Here is a 19,067-nt window from a genome sequence, read left to right as displayed (position 1 = left end):
ATGTAAATTTAGTTTTCAACATTCACTTTTTGCAAAATTTTGAATTCGTTTTTTCTTTCTCCCTCCCCAAGACAGCAAGTAATATGATATAGATTATAATATGCAACCACTTAAAACATACTTCATGTTGTGAAAAAAAATTCAAAACAAAAAGTAAAGACCACGATAAAGAAAAAACAATTAAAAAAATGAAAATAGTTATGCTTCCATCCTCATTTTTATTTCTCTGGATGCGGATAGCATTTTCTATCCCAAGTCTATCATTTGTATACTTTTAAAAAATCAAGGAAGATGAAGTACAATAATAAACAATTGTGCATTGGGCAAAGGGGGAGTGGAAAAGCAATTCTAGGGGAATTCTTAAACACGACAAGCTGCGGCGGGGCTAGGGCTGGAAATAGCACGCACCTTTTATAAACGGCTGTGGTCCCAATTCTGGATTGGAGAAGTTGGAGAAGCTTGGGAGGGAAAATTAATTACCAGTAAAACATACTTAAGATCAGTAAGAATTTTATTACAGGAAAAAAGAGATTTTTCAGGTTCTAGTGATCCTAGGGACTTGAAACAACTGGAGTCAAGGCCTACATAGAGAGGGTTTTCTCTTCGAGCAAAGGTGGTCCAGGTTTTGCGCTCACACTTCCGCAAAAGACGGCGGATTTAAGCAAAAAACTACCACTCCCGATTCACCCCTCTCCTCGCTAGGGAGCGGAACGGGCCGCGGGGTGTTTAAATTCGCACGTCATGCTGGGAATCGTAGTCTTCTTTGCTACTGGGGTCAGAATGGGCTAACGCCAACTTACGTCAATGAAAGCGTCTTAACTCCACCTCCAGCCTTAGCCCCAAATTCATCTCCGACTCCATTCGATCTCACTTTGCCCCGCCTCCGCCTTTTCGGGATCTTTTTACTAAACCCGAGAGTTTGAAAATTCCCGCGGCAGGAGATCGGGAGGCTTGGGCTCTCGCGAGAATCCCGGCTTCTGGCGTCGAGATCTCCGGGTCTTTCCACTCCGCAGCAACCATTTCCCCCCCTTCCCCGCCGTTTCCCCTCCCCTTCCCGGTGTGAGAGCTTTAGCCCGGCGGCAGCGGCAGTTGTGGCGGTTTTGGGTAATGCGTATAGCGCGGTGGACATAGCTTTAGAGTGAGGAGGAGGCGGGGAGAGAGATCCCCGGAACCGCGGCGGGGGTCGCAGCTGTGTTTTGACTGCTGAGCCGTTGTCCGGCTTGGAGGTGGGGTGCTGAGTGAGGTGAGTTGGAGGGGGAGGATCGCGCGTCTGGGCTGAGGGAAGAGGGGGGAGGGGAGGAAGCTGCTCCTCCGAGTCGCGAGCCGCAGGGGGAGGGGTCTCCAGGGCGATGCTGTGACGTGACGGAGGCGCGCGGGAGCCGCTTGCTACCCGGCCTCGCGCCTCACTGGACTCGGGAACCACCGGCTGGGTCACCCGCCCTTCCCAGGTACTGGGGGGAGGGGGAGAGAGGGGAGGGCGGGTAGGTAAAGGCGCTGGGCGGCAGGCCGGCCGTGGTCGGCGCGGCCTGCACTCACTCTGCCGGTGCCCACCTCGGCTCGTGCCCCGCTCCCTCGCTCTAGGCCGGGTTTATGCCGAAGCAGGTAGCGGCAGTCGGATCTCCTTTCCTCCGTCCCTCCCCGGCTCGCTAATCGCCCCTCTGCCCCGCCGCCTCTGCCCTGTGGGGCCAGGGAAGGCCTCTCCCATGGGGCAGGGAGGGGGGGCGTGCTGGAACCTTCCCTCCAGCCCCGCGCCAAGCAGGAAGGCAGAGGCGGCGGCCGCCCCCCACCCCACCCGGCTGCGCGGAGCTCTGCGGGAGGGTGAGTTACATAAGCTGCTTTCCCTCCCCGGGGTTTGGCGGCGGCGGCGGCACATGGCTGCGGTGTGGCGCAGCAGGATCCGCCCCTCCTTGCCGGCCTGCCTGCATCCTTCCCCCCCCCCCCCCCCCCCCCCCCCCCCCCCTTGTCTCCCACCTGACAGGGAAGCCTGCTCCTTAGGTTCCAGGGAGTAATAGTCGTTTGACTCCATCTGATCTGAAATTTCAGGAGAAACCCAATTAAAGGAAAAATATGACTGAGGGCGAGGTCAGACAACTGCTCCCCCTCCTTTAAAACATTTAGTCGACATTTGCCAATTCATTTGCTGTCCCCTAGAGAATCCATGCGTGTGTATGCTGTGTATGATTTGGTATTCAATCTTTCGGTCTTTCCGACTTTTAGTGGCCCCATTTGGGTTTCTCTTGGCAAGGATACTGGACCAGTTTATCATTTCCTTCTCCAGCTCATTTTATTGATAAAGAAACTGAGGCAAACGGGGTTTCGGGACTTGAACAGTTCGCAAGTGTCTGAGGATGGGTTTGAACTTAGATCTTCCCAACTCTATCCACTGCACCACCTAGTTGCCCTCTTGTATGTGATAGATGAGAGGTAATTTAGATTTTAACGGGGTACAATTATCGTATGGAGTATAAACTAAATGAATGTTAACCTCCATATAGTTTACCGCCTTTTATAGATGTTTTCTTTTGGTTTGTTCAAGAATGGGGAACCTTTTTTTTTTCTCCTGGGCCATTTGGGTATTTAGAACATGATTCTAAAGGCCATACAAAATTATCAACTTAAAGAACTCAAGCAGTGGGAGGTTGTTGGTACCTATCTCATCACTGATTGCCTTTGGTTGCCTTAGTAAATGATTTTACTAATAAAGACATTCCCCATCCCTGGTTTAAAGCAAGGATCACTTTGAGGATTGGTGTGTTTTTTTTGTTTTGTTTTGTTTTAGGGCCTGCATCTTTCCTGACTCCATCCTATTCTAAGAATGTAGGATTGTTTTTGTGAATTTGTGGAACTATCAAGAACTTTTGGTCAAGAGTCAGGAAATCTGGGTATGGTGCTGCTATGTTACATAATAACTTTATGACCTTTGCCAAGTCATCTAACTTCCATTGTACTTAAGTTTTATCATCTATAAAATGAATTAAATAGCTCTTTTCAGCCTTAAAATTGGGATAGCATATGGCTGCATTGGATGACAGGGAGGAGAGAGAAAACTTAAAGTATAGTTAGAGTATTTAGTCAGTTTTAAAAGATGACAAGCATCAGTGCATAATCCCTTTCTTCCACTGTAGTGATTAGCAATTCTGTATTCATACCAAGTTATGACAAATTCTCAAATGAAAATTAGTATTTGCCTTAGTTTTTTAAAGTCACCATTTTTAGGAGACATAAGTGAATCTCGAGCCAAAGAAAAAATCGTTGGTTGTTGTCATACCTCAAGAAAGGATAAGAATCACTTGAGTTTGTTGGAAGTTAACATTTAAGTGTTAATTCCAAAAATTAGTAATAGTGCTTGAAAAGTGAACAATATAGAATAGTCTGAACATCTTTAAGATAAACATGAATAACAAGATGACTCATTCCACAACATCAATATTGTAAGTATATTAAGATAGTATTCAATTGGCCCTCAATTAGTTAAAACACCTTTTGTAGATAAGGAAATTGAAGCCCTATGTCAGGATGCAATTCCAATCTCTGCTTCAAATTCATCGTGCTGGAGAGTGTCATTCTTGAAAACAGTTTAGAATCCATTATTCTAGTGTTTCTTAAGTAGAAATTATACTTATTTTTTGTTTTTGCTTCTTTGTTCTAAAAAAGATTCATTTTAAAATATATTCAGTGTTGAAAGAATTGAGAATTTTTAAAAATGTATTTTGCCTCTATAGTCAATCAGTAAACATGTTAAGCCCTTACCTTGGACCAGGCACTCCATGTCTCTTGTTTTCAAGGAGCAGACAAATAAAGGAGACAACAAGTAAACAAATATGTTACAAGTGATAAGCTGGATAAAAAGGAAAGGCACTCCAGTTAAGAAGAGTTGGGAAAAGTTTCCTGTAGAAGATAGGATTTTTAGTTGTATTTAAAGGAAGCCAGGTAGGCAGTAGGAGATAAAGAGAGATCATTCCTGACATGGAAGACAGCCAGAGAAAATGTTTAGGGCCAAAGAGTATTTTGTTTGACGAACAAAGCAGTCAATATCACTGGATCAAAGTGTATATGATGAGAAGCAAAGTGTAAGGTTGAAAATGGGAGATTAGGATAGGTTATAAAGAGCAAACAGGAATTTGTATTTGATTCTGGATATAATAAGGAATCACTAGAGTATGTTGCAGTTGACAATGGGATGACATGTTGAATCTGTTTTGGAAAAATTCATTGTGTAGAAAAATTGCCTTGACAATTGAGAATGGATTGGAGAGAGATTTAATTAGCTTACCTTTTTATATATTAGTATACTTTTTTATAACTTTATAGTTTCTAGAGCAGGCATAAGAAATTCTGTGGATCTTGCAGTAGTAGTAGTAAGTGACCATTTATTGTTGATCTGTAAAGGAGAGTATTTGAACTTTGTCACACTAATTTTCAGTTTGTTCACCATTGATAATCTATTTCCTTAATTCTTTTCAACACAGCGCAAAAAGCTATTTTCTAAGCATAGAATGTATTTAGGACTCCTTGGACTATTGAATTTCAACCCATCTCTTCCTCTGTTATTATACCAAGATGTGGTAAATTCTCAAAATTTAGGATTTGCTTTACTTTAAAAATCAGTACAAGTAGTTTTGGGGAGAGCGAGAAGTAGGGTCTAAGTATATTTTGAACCAAATAAAGAATCATTGGTTGTCACAACTTTAAAAAGGATAAGGAATCACTGCGCTTGTTGGTAGGTGACATTTAAGTGTTAATTCCAAAAAATATATAATAATGCTTGAATAGTGTACAATGTAAAAAAAATATTCTGAACATCCAGAGGGTAAGCCTGAGTAACAAAACGATATATTGTTAAATAAGCATCCTCTTTTAGATGTGTAGGAATTCATTGTATTAAGATGGTATTTAAAACAGTTTCTTTAAATTCTTTAAGGGATCATAAGATTTGAAGAGACCCTTAGAAATCATCTAGTTGAAACATCTCATTTTAGAAGTAAGGAAGCACCTCATTTTAGAATAAGGGAGCCTAACGTTTGATTTATTCTATGAGACTATCCCTTTCTTGAACTTAGTAGCATTTTTATCTTGAACAAAGATGATTTTGCAGTTAAGAGAAATCTAGATTTGAATCCACCTCTGACATTTAAGAACTTTAATATTCTAAGGTAAGGGTTCTCATTTTGGGACTTTAGGTAGGGTCACTTTGGTAGAGATGATAAATCTTTTCTGAGAATCATTTTTTAATTGATAAAATACTTTGGCTTACAAAGGAAGCCAGGTACAAAAGTTATCAAAAAATTTTCTTAAATTGAAAACATATTTAGTTCACCAGTTCTAGATTGAGTCACTGTTCTAGCACAGTAGGCCTTTAATTATCAAAGTTGGATTTTTTTTTAAAGGTCAATACTTTATGAACTAGTTTTTTAACTTTAGTGAGATTAAAGGTGATTTGAAGAAATATACTTTATAATGCCCAATCTTTGCTGTATAGACTTTTTAAAAAATCTCTTTACTAAGTTTGAATAATGCTAATATTCAAATAAAATGAATATAGCCCTTTGTCTCATCCTGTTAGCCTTTTGGTGTATATTACAAATGTATATTAATGAATGGCTAGAAGATATTTATTGATGAATTGGCAAGTTTTTACTTGTCCGATTTTAAAATTAATTGAATGATTTTAATATATTTAACCCAATTATGTGTTAAAACAATTTCTAACTTTTTTTTAACATTTTAAGTATACATTTTGAATATTGAGTTCCAAATTCTATTTTCTTACCCCTCCCCGATAATGGTAAGCAGTTAGATATGTTATATGTATGCAATTATATAAATAAGAAGACTTGAATAAAAGAAAAAAATGGAAAAAAAGAAATAGCATGAAAAATATGAATATGAAAAAAATCATATTTAGTCTATCAGTTCTTTCTCTGGAGGCAAATAGTAAGCTGCTTTATTTTCTTGAATAATTGTATTGCTGAGAATTGCTGAGTCATTCACAGTTCATCACAGTATTGCTGTTGGTATGTACAAAGTTCTCCTGTTTCTGCTTGCTTCACTTTGTATCAATTCATATAAGTCTTCCCAGTTTTATTTCTTACTGCCATATAAAATATGATCTGTCAATCATATACCACAGCTGATTCAACCCTTCCCTAATCAGTAGATATCTTCTTGATTGTCAGTTCGTTCTTAGCTGCCACAGAAAGAATTGTTATAAATAAATTCTTTTTAAAAAAAATTGTGTGTGTGTGTGTGTGAGAGAGAGAGACAGAGACAGAGACAGACAGACAGACAGACATAGACCTACCAGTGGTATTACTGGATCTTGCTCTTTAGGCACTTCCAAATTGTTCTTCACAATGGTTGGATCAGGTCACAGCTCCAGCAATAGTGTTTTAGTGTCCCAGTTTTCCCACATCTCCAACATCTGTCATCTTCCTTTTTTAGCCAATCTGATAAGTGAGGGTGGTATCTTGAGTTGTTTAAATTTGCCTTTCTCAATCAGATCACCTAGTCTGGATGAAACCACAGAACTCATCCTTTACCATAAATCCTTACATCCATTTTCCTTCCAGTCATAGCTATTTTTGTGGAAATCCTAGATTGACTCTTCTCATCCTCCATTCTTCATGTTCTCTTTGCTTTATATATAAATATATATTATCAAATCTAGCTCCACATTTCTCATATCTATTCCTTCTCTCCCCTTACAGAATTGCCACCAAAATTCAGGATCATCTTATTTCTTGTCTGGAATATTTTAACATCTTTCTCTTTGTTCTGTTTCTAATTTCTTCCCCTTCCTAATTCATCTATTTTCAACTACAAAAATGTTATTACTAGAACATTCAATCTTGTTATTCTTCTGCCCCCAAATCTTAAAAACTTGAAGTCATTAGCAACTAGCATTTGCAAATTCTTGATTAAAATATAAAATCCTTATACTGACATTTAAAGCCTAGTACAGCCTACCTTTCCATATTTATTTCACATTACTCTTTTAGATGAACTTTTGTCTGTTATTTCCCAAATTTAACATTCAGCTTGGGCCTTTACCCTTGTACTCCCTTCTCTTTTTGAAGCCTCTCCTAATTTCTATAGTTGTTGTGATTTTCTGTCTCAGATTCTTTACTTATCTGTTAACATGTTGTATTCTCTAGGTAAATGTAACTTCCTTGAGTGCAAGGATTATGTTTTTGTCTTTGTATCCCCTTATGCTAGCACAGTGCACAATAAAGGTAATTAATAAACCTGTGCTGAATGTAAACTTTGTTACTATAAATCAGGGTTCTTGGTTCTGTCATTATTATGAGTCACTTAGCTGTGTTTTCATAGTTTATTTATTGCAGTTATACATTTATTAAGCATCTACTATGTTCTCAGGGCTGTTTTGGGCTCTAGAAATCTAAAAACAAAAAAATAAAAAACACCCCAAAAAGTACTTGCTCTTAAGAAACATATTCAACCAGAGCATATAGTATATTAATAGATAAGTAAAGTATATGTGATTGCCCAAAAGGTATGTGATATTTGGAAAGTGAGGTAGGGAATATTATATTAGCTACAAGGAATTAGGGAATCAATAAATATATATTTAATGTGTAAACATTTATAGTGTGTCAAGTACTGGGAATAAAAAGATAAAAAAAACAATTGCTGACCTCTGGAGGCTTTCCTTGTCTAGTTGCTAACATATCTGCTCACCCTTTATAGACAAACTATATACAGGATGAATAAGAATCTGCAGAGGGAAAGCAGTAGATTGAGAAGAATTTGAAAAGATTGCCTTTGAGTTTATAACTGAGACTCGAAAGAATCCAGGGAAGTGGTAGTTGAACTAGATCTTTCATTAGTATTTAAAGATTTGGGTTGGAGTGACATTTCTGAGTTTATAGAATGTGATGAAAAAAGGCATAGAAGGTTGGAAGGGTGTTGGGACACTTAGCTCTTGTTAGCAGCCACTAGAAGCCTTTCTAGTGCCTCTAGTTGTTATTGTTCCTTCACTTTTCAAATTAATTATATTTATTCATTTGCTTGCTCCTATTTGTTGAATATGAACTCTTTTAAAGCCTTGCATGTTATGTCTTTGTATCCTCAGTGTTTGATGTCATAATTTAATAACTGTTGAGTTGAATTGAAAAGGCCTGTACAAGAATGGTAAGCAACCTAGCTTGCTTGACCTGAAGGTAACTGGAATAAGAGTAGACAGGGAAGGTGGGATAATTCAAAGTTTTGGAGGTCCTTCATTCCTAGGACCATGATGGAAATTTTAATTTTCCTCAGTAGGCAGTAGGACTAACAGTCTGGCATGGAAGCAGTGCCATAATCAGATGTGTGCATGAGGAAAACTTATTTAGTATTGATAATAAGAGATCATGGTTAGGGAAGGTGGGAAGACTAGTTAATAATTTCTTGGCAATAATTCAGGTGAGTAATAATGAGAGTGGGAATAGAGACCTGGAAGATAGGTGACACAGACACTGGAGTTAGGAAGACTCCAGATACTTAGTAGTTCTGTAATTCTGGGAAAGTAATTCTCTCTTTGCCTCAGCTTCCTTGGCTGTAAAATGGATACTAGCACCTATATTCCAGAATTGTTCTGAAGATAATAAAATAAAATTGTAAAGAATTTTATTGTTCTGAAAGTGCTATGTAAAGCTGGTTATTTTTATGATTATTATCATTGTATGTATTGCTTTCATAAGACATCACCCTACCCACAGATACATATATAAATATTAGCTATTGTTATTTTAGTAACAGTGAGACTTTGGCAAAACTTCCATCAAATTCTGAAACAATACTAAGTAGGGATTTTTAGGTTTTTAGATCACATTATGTATTTGAAGAGATTAAAAATTGCCAGGTGTGATCAAGTTTATGGTCCAGCTACCCCAGAGTCATGCCTTTAACAGGTGGTACAACTTTAACAGGCAGATGTTTATTGATCCTACTTTGTATAGGACACCAAAGAATATTTTGCTTGTCTTCCTTGGTAGCTTCAGGAGCTTAAGTGAATATCCAGAAGCAGTCTGATTTGCTCTCTATACTCCTCAATCTCAAATCTAGCTAAATTTTTTTTGAAGCCATTTTTACATCCTTTCTAGTCATATAGTTGACTGAAAAAGTCCTGATACAGTACTCACTTTACAATTGACTATAAAGCTACATTTGATTCTATAGAGCAAAATAACATTTTTTCCAAGTTGTCTATCTTGTTTGTGTCACAATCATATGAGATTTATTGAAGGATATATCACCAAACATTGTTCACAAAGGTCTGTTTTAGGACATCAAAGAGAGTTTACTTATAGGTGGTGGTGATGGTTTTTCCTTTGTTCTGAAAGAGGGAAGATGATGGTGATATTAGGGAGGTTATGCCATGATATGCCTGGGAACTGGATACCCATATCTGGGAGGGGAAGACATTTCCAGAAACGTAAAAAACCATTGGTATTTACATTCACTCTTGAGCCAATCAGGGTTAAAACTTTTATTGTAAAGAGTGCATTAATATTTGTCCTTCATTCTTGAACATGACTGTGACATTAGGGACTTGGATGCCATGACATGCAGGTGAATTGGATTTAAATGAGGATGGGTTGTGCAGAATCACTGGCCACACTTTTCTGGCTCCTGTGGTAAGATACAGATCTAGATGACTGATGGCCCTGGATACAATTGGATACCTCAATTTTTTTTCAGCTAAGTTCTTAAACTGGTCTGTTTGACTATAATTAAGGAGAGGCCAGAAATGAAGAAGAAAATGGTTTCTTTTATGTAATCTTCCCCCCCCCCCCAAAAAAAAAAAAACAAAAACAAAACACTTAGGAGGTAGAGACTCTTGAGGTTTCTGACCAAAACAGAAGCAATTGCTATTTACTATTATTTACTATTTACTGGCCTGGGACTTGTTGACCAATTCATGAGTGCCAGAGTGATTTGGATTTTAAGCATGATCTTTAAAAAACAAATCTACCCTGATGTATTTTCTGAGGTTTCAGAAAAGTGGTAGGAGGAAGTAGAAAAACCGTAAATTGAGAATGACTATCCAGTGAAGAATATCTTTTCAGGGTAGTACTTTCCTGAAATATGCTAATATCTTTTAGGTCTTTGTTAGAAGGGTGGTGATTTCTTTATTTTTGACTTTACAGTTATTAGGTGGAAGATATCAATTTGATATCCAGTTCCATTTTTGTGACAATCACCTGCTGAGATAATAAAATATTGAAATTGATTAGACTATTAAAGTTTAACATAAACTTAAGCTCATCTGTATTTAAATGTGTTAGGTTGAGTAGTGGTTAGCAAATTCCCCCCAAAACAATTTTGGGTGGGTTTTAAATTAAAATTGATTCCTAGATAGTAAAAGACATTACTTATTTGAATATTTACCCTACTGAAGCATTCTTCAAATATTATCTTTGAAATGAAGTTTATTTTTCCTCTTGGAATTTAGGTTTTCATATACCATATGAAAGTGATTCAAATTTTTAAATTTAAATTTTAAAATTAAATCCATTTTCCCCCCCAATTAGCTCTTATTGGGGAAAGAAACAAGTTATTAAAAATATTTAAGAGTTCAAGTTATAATTTGGGCAGATACCATTTTCAGTAAGTCAGTTTTACAAGCTTTCAAGGAGCTACTCATTCTAGGTGGAATTATATAAGATCATTTGGAACATAATGCCCTCCTTTCCTCATGCCTTTTATTATGAAAATATCTGAAAAAGTAGCTAAAGGAGAAACTACTTAGTAATAAATATGTCTTGTTTTCTAGGAACTGGCATTTAAAAAAATGGTAAATTTTACAAATCTGATGTATTTTTAAATCCTCTAAAAATAATAAATACAATACAAATTTACATGGCAGTAGATAAAAATAGAATTTGTTAACTTCATTGATATAATTTAGCATTTATTTTTATGTATCTAATAGTCTTAACATACAATAACTATATGTGTCAAATTTTAATAGATTTAATTAGGAACAGTTAAAACTTGAGTTACTTCCTGAACCAACTTCCATGATTTTTTTTTTTGTTCTAAAGAATAAAACTTTTTAAGAAAAAGAAACCTTTTCTAACATTATTTTTCCTTATTATAAGTTCCAGAGGTTGCCTTTTAGAGGACCCAACATTGAACATATTTCTGATGAAAATATTTTTCATCTTAATATTTCATTTTTTTAATTAACATATATAAAATTCTCTCCATTTAAAAAAAGAAATCTTATCTTCATTTACCTTTGCTTTGTAGAGCAGTTAGCTTAGGTCTTAGTCTTAGACTTAAATTCTTCAAAAAACTTAAAAGCAACTTGGAATTTTTGAGAAGTTATCATTGTCCTCTTAGAATAAAAACCTTTTGCCTGCATTAGACATTTGTATGTTATTAAACTATAAGTAGAGTGTCAAGAGTATTGTGGTTCTTCACTCTTTGCATAGTTAAATATAGTTAAAATAATCTGGTCAGTGGACCAGATCTGGTCGTGAAGAATATAGCTTTTAACTTTTGAGTAATATTTGGCATCTTAGATTAGGAAATCTTATTTGTGCTTTAACATGAGCATAAGTTCTTCCATGTTGCAATAAACTGCTTTATGAAAGTGAAGATTGTTTTAAGTATTCTGTGTTTTTTATGTATTTTATGCAAGTACTCGTACTTGCATAAATTCTAGAGGGTAGAGTTTTGGTTTTATTGAACACATAGAATAATCAAGTGGCAGCAGGAGCTAATATACTTTTTTAAGTGAAAATAGTTAAAATATATTGAGAGATATTTAAAAAATATTCAGTGGACTGAACTTAGGTTAGAGGTTTTCTGAGTTCATTGACAATGAATGAATGAACATGAATGCCAAGATTTCTTACTTGTAAAAATGGGAATTAAAAAGTCATCTTTGGAATGTTTTACAAGAATAAAAGTGACAGACTTAAACTGCTTTGTCTTGGAGATTTGATGAATTGAACTTATTGGAATCATTAAGACAATGAGTATAGATTATAACTTTAGTAGTGGAAGTATTATAGTACTGACATTCAGGTGATGGATTCTAATAATTTTTATCACTACATAGGTGTGGTATCATGGAGAAGTTATTTAACTTTTTTGAGCCTCAGTTTTCTTATCTGTAAAATGGGTTGGAGGCTGAACCAGATGGTCTCTAACTCTAAATTTTGATCCTGGATTTATTCTTATATTTAACTATTTTGTATTAACTTTACATTTAAACTAAATTTATGTAAGTCATTGATTGGGATGTAAGCTTCTTGTCAGCTGGAATTCTTTCTTTGTACTTGTATAGGCTAGCACATATTATGGTTCCAGGCAGGCATATAGTGGGTGCTTTAATGCTAATAGGCTAATTGATTGTTCTTGTGATCTCATTAGCTTCATATCTCTGATCTTAACTCCATCAAGCAGTCATACAGCTTTTGCTTGAAGATATCCAGTGATGGAAGACTCACTATTCACTGAGGTAATCTTTTTTTTTTTTTTTAAACCTTGGGACAACTTTATTAGGAAGTATTTCCTTATATGTGGTGGTGGTGGGGGGGTTATTTTAATTTTTTTACAACTTTCATCCATTGCTCTAGCGAGTCCCATCTGAAAAAAATTTTAATTCTTTTCCCACTCTTAAGTCTCCTTTTTGAGAGAAAAGGAGAAACTATTTTTTTGAGCATCAGTCTTCTACTTTTGAGGTAAGGGAAGAAAATGCCATTTATTCAGATCTGGCTTATTAAGGTGGGGTATCTCCAGGGTCTGGCCTGGGCTCTCTTCCTAAGCCTTGTTGACTTCATTAGCTCCCAGGTTTCAGTGATCATTTATGCTGATAATTTCCAACTGCTTCTTAAGTAGCCTGAACAGGATATCCTCCTGTTCTCAGTATGTCCAAAATTGAACTCATGTTTTACCTTCATAATCTACTTCCCTTCTAAACTTCCCTATTAACTATCAAAGGATACCATCATCTTCCCAGTCTTGCAACCCAAATGTTATCCTTGATTCCTCACTCTCACCTCTCCGTATCAAATCTGTTGCAAAATACTATTGATTTAGGCCAGGGGTCCTCAAACTTTTTAAATAGGAGGCCAGTTCACTGTCCCTCAGACTGTTGGAGGGCTGGACTATAGTAAGAACAAAAACTTTGTTTTGTGGGCCTTTAAATAAAGAAACTTCATAATCCTGGGTGAGGGGGATAAACGTCCTCAGCTGCTGCAACTGGCCCATGGGCCGTAGTTTGAGGACCCCTGATTTAGGCCTTTGTAACATTTCTCTGTACCTCCTTCTCTCAGACACTGCCGTGATTTTGTGCGGACTCTCATTACATCTTGCCTATACTACTGCAATAAATTCTACTTAGTCTTTCTGACTCAAATCTTTCCCCACTCCAATTCATCTTCCACCCCACCTGTCAAATTAATTTACCTAAAATGCACATCTGACCATGTGGCCCTCCCTTTCCCCCATTCATAAACTTCCTATTATCTCTAGAATCAAAAGTAAAAATATTCTAATTTATCATTCAAAAAACCTTTCACAACTTGGTGTCCCCTTCTACCTTTCCAGTCTTATACCATATTCTTCCTTCTCATTTATTCTGGGGTCCAGTGACACCCTGGCTTTTTCTCACACAAGATATTCCATCTTCACACTTGTGGTATTTTCACTGGCTTTTTGCATGCTTGGAATACTCTCCTCCCCTAATTTTTTTTCCCCTGGTTTTCCTGACTTCCTTCAAGTCCCAGCTAAAATTTTACTTTGTATAGGACTCTCTTCTGAGCCCCCTTAATGAGAGTTAAAGGCAGCAACGTGTACAACAGTGGATAGAGAGCTAGGCCTGGAATTTGGAAGACGTCATCCTGAATTTAGATCTTGATTTTAGAATGCTTGCTGTGATCCTAGGCAATCACAACCCCATTTGCCTCCATTTCCTGTAAAATGAGCTAGAGAAAGAACACTATCTTGATCTTGATCTTTACCAGGAAAAACCTAGATGGAGTCACAGAGTAGGACAAAACTAAAAATGACTGAGTAACAAAAATTAATGCTTGTAAATTTCCTATTGGTTATACCCAGCTTATTCTTATATTTTTTATTTGTACTTAGTTGTTTGCATGTTGTCTCTCCCATTAGATTATGAGCCCTCTAAAGGCAGGGACTGTTTTTTTTGTCTTTTTATGTATCCCCAGTCCTTAAGATATATCTGGTACACAGGAAAAGATTAATATGTGTTTATTGATTGTCATATCTCCTTGAAATTGACATGGTTGTATGCATCTGCTTGTTTAAATCATATGCTTAAAAGTTACTGAAAAAAATTTTAAGAGCTGAATTCTTTCAACTCTCCCCATTCCATTGAGAAGGCACGAAATATCAAGTATTTTCAAATGCCATATATTTCCATATTAGCCATATTAAAAAGCAAGAACAATAAAGTATTAAAAATAAGCTTCAGACTCCATCAGTTCTTTCTCTGAAGATAGCATTTTTCATTATATTTGAAATTGTATTAGAATACATTTAGTTGGATAATGTGTAGAGTGCAGGGATCAGGAAGATCTGAGTCCAGATGTGGCCATCAGACACCCCTGGGCAAATCATTTAACTAATACCTCATTTTCCTCATCTATAAAATGAGCTGGAAAAGGAAGTTGGAAACTACTTAGATCATTGCCAAGAAACTCCCAAATGGGGTCATGAAGAGTCAAATGTAACTAAAACTACTGAATAATAATTGATGAGAATAGATAGCTAAGTCATCACAATTGATTATTGTACATTTTACAGTATTGCTTTTACTGTATATAACATTCTTTTGGTTCTGCTCATTTTACTTTGCCTTAGTTCATGTAAGTCTTCCCAGATTTTTCTGAAACTATGCTGCTTATTATTTTTTATAGCACAATAGTATTCCATTACAATCATATACTACCATTTGTTCAGTTGTTTCCCAATTGATGGGCATCCTCCCAAGTTCCAATTCTTTCCCACTTCTAAAGAAGGTGCTATAAATATATTTGTACAAATAGATCCCTTTCTCCTCTTCTTTGATCTAGTAGTTTTGGTGGGTCAAAGGGTATGCATTGATAGTTCTCCAGAATGTTTGGATCATTTCACAGGTTCCATTAGCAGTGCATTAGTGTACCAGTTTCTTCATATCCTCTCCAATATTTGTCATTTTCCTTTTCTGTTGTGTCAGCCAGTGGGCTTAGGTGTGAGATGGTACCTCAAAGAATTATTTTAATTTGTATTACTCTCATCGATAGTAATTTAGAACATTTTTTTCATGTGACAATTGATAGCTTTGATTTCTCCTAAAAACTGCCTGTTCATAACTTTTGACTATTTATCAGTTGGATTTTTGGCTATATTGGTTTTGTTTGTACAGGAACTTTTCTTCATCATTATTTATTTGTTTGTTTTGCTGAGGCAATGGGGGGTTAAGTGACTTGCCCAGGATCACACAGCTAGGAAGTGTTAAGTGTCTGAGATCAGATTTGAAATCGGGTCCTCCCAACTTAAGGGCTGGTGTTATCCACTGGGCCACCTTAGCTGCCCCATGCAAGAACTTTTTTAATGTAATCAGCATTGCTTTTTTTTTTTTTTTGTAATCAACATTATTGATTTTATTTTCTGTGACCTCTATCTCTTGGACCATAGATCTGACAGGTACATTTTCCCATGCTCTTCTAATTTAATAATGCTATCATCCTTTGGATCTAAATCATTTAACCATCTTGAACATATATTGGCATATTGTGTAAGTTGTTAAACTGTTCTTAGTTTTTATCAAATTGCTTTCCAGTTTTCCCAATGAGGTAATCAAGGACTGGCACCTGAACTAGGCCTTGAAACAGTGTGGCAAATGTCTGTGTGGGGAGAGAATTAGTTTCACTTACAGGACATAGCTCAGAGACAGGAGGAGATTGAGTACTATTTAATAGTTCTAGTTAGAATAGATGCTGTATCCTTTTATCAAGAAATTTGTATTTCATCCTTTTAACTGTTGGGGAGTCACTAGGGTGATTAACAGTGACATAAGACATGAATTTTAGGTGTACCAAGATTAGGGTTGGGTTAAAGAGAAGAGAAACTTTTATTCAGTAATCCCTCATAGTCAAGAATACTCAATATTTAAGACTATAGACTTAATTTATTTCTAGATTTTAATTTTTTCCTTTTTAACTCATAAGTATAGTAATTTTCTCTTAATACTTTCTACTTAAATCCCCATTGAGGAACCTTTCTTAAAGTAAAAGGCCATTGAAAGTGACATAGATTTTTTTTAAAAGCAGGACATAAAGAATGTTTCTTTATATTCTGTGTTTAATACTTTTCATTGTAAATATTTTCTCCATTAGACCACATTTTTACTGAATGATTGTCACTTTTTTAAAAAAGGCTGCGTGATTTTGTTTCTCATTTAGTTTTATAGGATGAGATACATTTTGTAGGTTACTGATTATGTATCTTTTATACGTATTCATGCATTTTTCCAGTGGGCATTTTGTCTGACCCTTCCAGAATCATGTTGGCTACATGGATTCTGGGATTTTGTATGCAGATACTATTTTCTTTCTTTAAAAAAAAAAATTTAATTTAATAAAAAAAAGTTTATTTTTCAGCACATATGCTTGGATAATTCTTCAACATTAGCCTTTGCAAAACCCCATGTTCCACTTTTACCCTTTTTCACCAAGCCCTTCCCTAGATAGCAAGTAGTCCAATATATGTTAAATATGGGACAGATATATGTTAAATCCAATATATGCATATGTATTTATGCAATCATCTTGCTGCACAAGAAAAAAAAAGCAAAATAAAATGCAAGCAAACAACAGAAAGTGTGAGAATGCTGTGTTGTGAACCACACTCAGTTCCCACAGTTCTCTCTCTGGGTGTTTATGGCTCTCTTCATTACTGAACAATCAGAACTAGTTTGAATCGTCTCATTGTTGAAGAGAGCCAAATACATCAGAATTGATCATTGTATAGTTTTTTTGTTGTTGTGTACAGTGATCTCCTGGTTCTGCTTGTTTCATTTAGCATCAGTTCATGTAAGTCTCTCCAGGCTTCTCTGAAATCGTCCTGCTGATTTTTTTTTTTTTTTTTTTTTTTTTTAGCTTTCAGATTTGAATATGAGTAATTTTAAAAAAAAAATTATAACTTTTTATTGACAGAACCCATGCCAGGAGAATTTTTTACAACATTTTCCCTTGCACTCACTTCTGTTCTGATTTTTCCCCTCCCTCCCTCCACCCCCTTCCCTAGATGGCAAGCAGTCCTATATATGTTAAATATGCTGCTGATCATTTCTTACAGAAAAATAATATTCCATAACATTCATATATCATAACTTACTCAGCCATTCTCCAATTGATGGGCATACACTCCATTTCCCAGTTTCTTGCCACTACAAAGAGGGCTCTTTCCCTGATTTAAGATCTCTTTGGGATATAAGCCCAATAGAAACACTGCTGGGTCAAAGGATATGCACAGTTTGATAACCCTTTGGGCCTACTTCCTCATTACTCTCCAGAATTGTTAGATCTGTTCACAGTTCACAGTGTTCACAATGTATTAGTGTCCCAAGGTACTGTTATCTTATTTCTTTGACAATGGTAGCTGATAGTTACTTTTTAATTTTAGTATAATTGTTTAATTTTAGTATAATTGAATTAACCATTCACATATTTTCTTAAAGACTGCATAATTAGAATTGATGTTTAAAATGATGAGTTTGAAAAACTGCAGGGTCTTGAGCCTTTTGAATCAGTATATAATGTTAAGTATAAATTTAGTGTTGCATATTTTACTTTTTATCTTAAAAGTATTGTATTTTATTTTGTATTTTAATATTTTCACATTTTCCCCATAATGTTTAAAGTGTTTAAAAACTTAAAAGAGAGGGCATAGCAACATGATTGGGAATGGGGAAGAGGTCTGATTTTTCTCCATTCTTTTTTGGAACATACAAAATACCATGTATTCATGGCTGTACTACAATATAGGAATCACTCACAACAATATTTAGGAACGGTACATTTTAATATTTTCCCTGAAAAGGTAGTTTTTGGTATATGCCTCCCCCCTCATTACTTTTTTTGTTTCCTCTCTTTTTTTTTTTAATTATAGCTTTTTATTTACAAGATATATGCATGATTAATTTTTCAGCATTGACAGTTGCAAAACATTTTGTTCCAATTTTTCCCCTCTTTCCTCCTTCCTCTTCCCCCAGATGGTAGGTAGACCAATACATGTTAAATATATTAAAGTATATGTTAAATACTATATATATATACACACACACACATTTCCATACAGTTATTTTGCTGCACAAAAAGAATTAAACTTTGAGATATAGTGTACAATTAACCTGTATCCCTCATTACTTTGTATTAATTTTGTATGTTTTGTCCAAACTTTTATATGCATGTCTTGTCTTCCTGTTATACTGTAAACTCTTTGAGGGCAAGAACTGTTTTGCTTGTCTTTGTATCCAGAAGCCTGGCACATAATAGGTCCTTATTTAATTGTTATTAATAAATTGACTAGCTGGATTTGAGATGCAATAAAAGTTAATCCCAAATTCCCTGCCATTTTCCTTTTTTTGTATTTAAATCTCTCTCTGATGGTTTTCCTTACTAAATAATTTTTAAACATTTTGTTTTTGTTTGAATTACTAAAATAGGAACATTTCAGCATATTTAAAAAATATGAGAGACAAAACTAAACTTGTTTTGTTTTTTCCTTTTGTGTTTAGCTTGTTTTTTTTTGTTGTTGTTTTTTAGTAATAAAAGTTTAATACTGCTTCCTTGTCTTGATGGGTGGTTTAACTTCGTAGTCCTCTCCTTAATTCTACCACCCCTCTAAAACCTTAAAATAAATTTGTACGCTGTTTGAAAATCTAGTTTTCATTTTAAACTTTTTCCAGTGCATTATTACCAGTTCAAGAGACAGGAAGCAAGACCATTAGAGTTTTGGAGTTGAAATTTGTCGTTGTTTTTCTTTGCAGTGTTTAAGTGGTACTTCTTAGTTAATTCTGTTAATTCTGCATTAGTTCATACAAG

The 19,067-nt window shown here is 35.7% G+C and overlaps 1 protein-coding gene across 9 annotated transcripts in view; it reads left to right on the top strand.

Moving 5' to 3' along the window:
• The first annotated feature begins 1,127 nt into the window (after nt 1–1,127).
• AHCTF1 (AT-hook containing transcription factor 1) overlaps nt 1,128–19,067 on the top strand; it is a 104,535-nt gene continuing 86,595 nt past the window's right edge. For 2 of the 9 annotated variants that reach the window (XM_031967003.1, XM_031966995.1), the window contains exons 1-2: nt 1,130–1,243; nt 2,780–2,882. The gene's annotated coding sequence lies outside the window, so the exon portion shown is untranslated. Of the gene's footprint in view, nt 1,244–1,385; nt 1,449–1,575; nt 1,819–1,974; nt 2,425–2,779; nt 2,883–12,384; nt 12,473–19,067 lie in introns of those variants that run through there. The other 7 variants (XM_031966997.1, XM_031967001.1, XM_031966996.1 and 4 more) reach the window with 7 other exon arrangements.

The sequence above is a fragment of the Sarcophilus harrisii genome, chromosome 4 (genome assembly GCF_902635505.1).
Source record: "Sarcophilus harrisii chromosome 4, mSarHar1.11, whole genome shotgun sequence".
NCBI classification, from domain to species: domain Eukaryota; kingdom Metazoa; phylum Chordata; class Mammalia; order Dasyuromorphia; family Dasyuridae; genus Sarcophilus; species Sarcophilus harrisii.
Note: the sequence above shows the minus strand (reverse complement) of the source record. Positions and strands in the feature narration are given on the sequence as shown.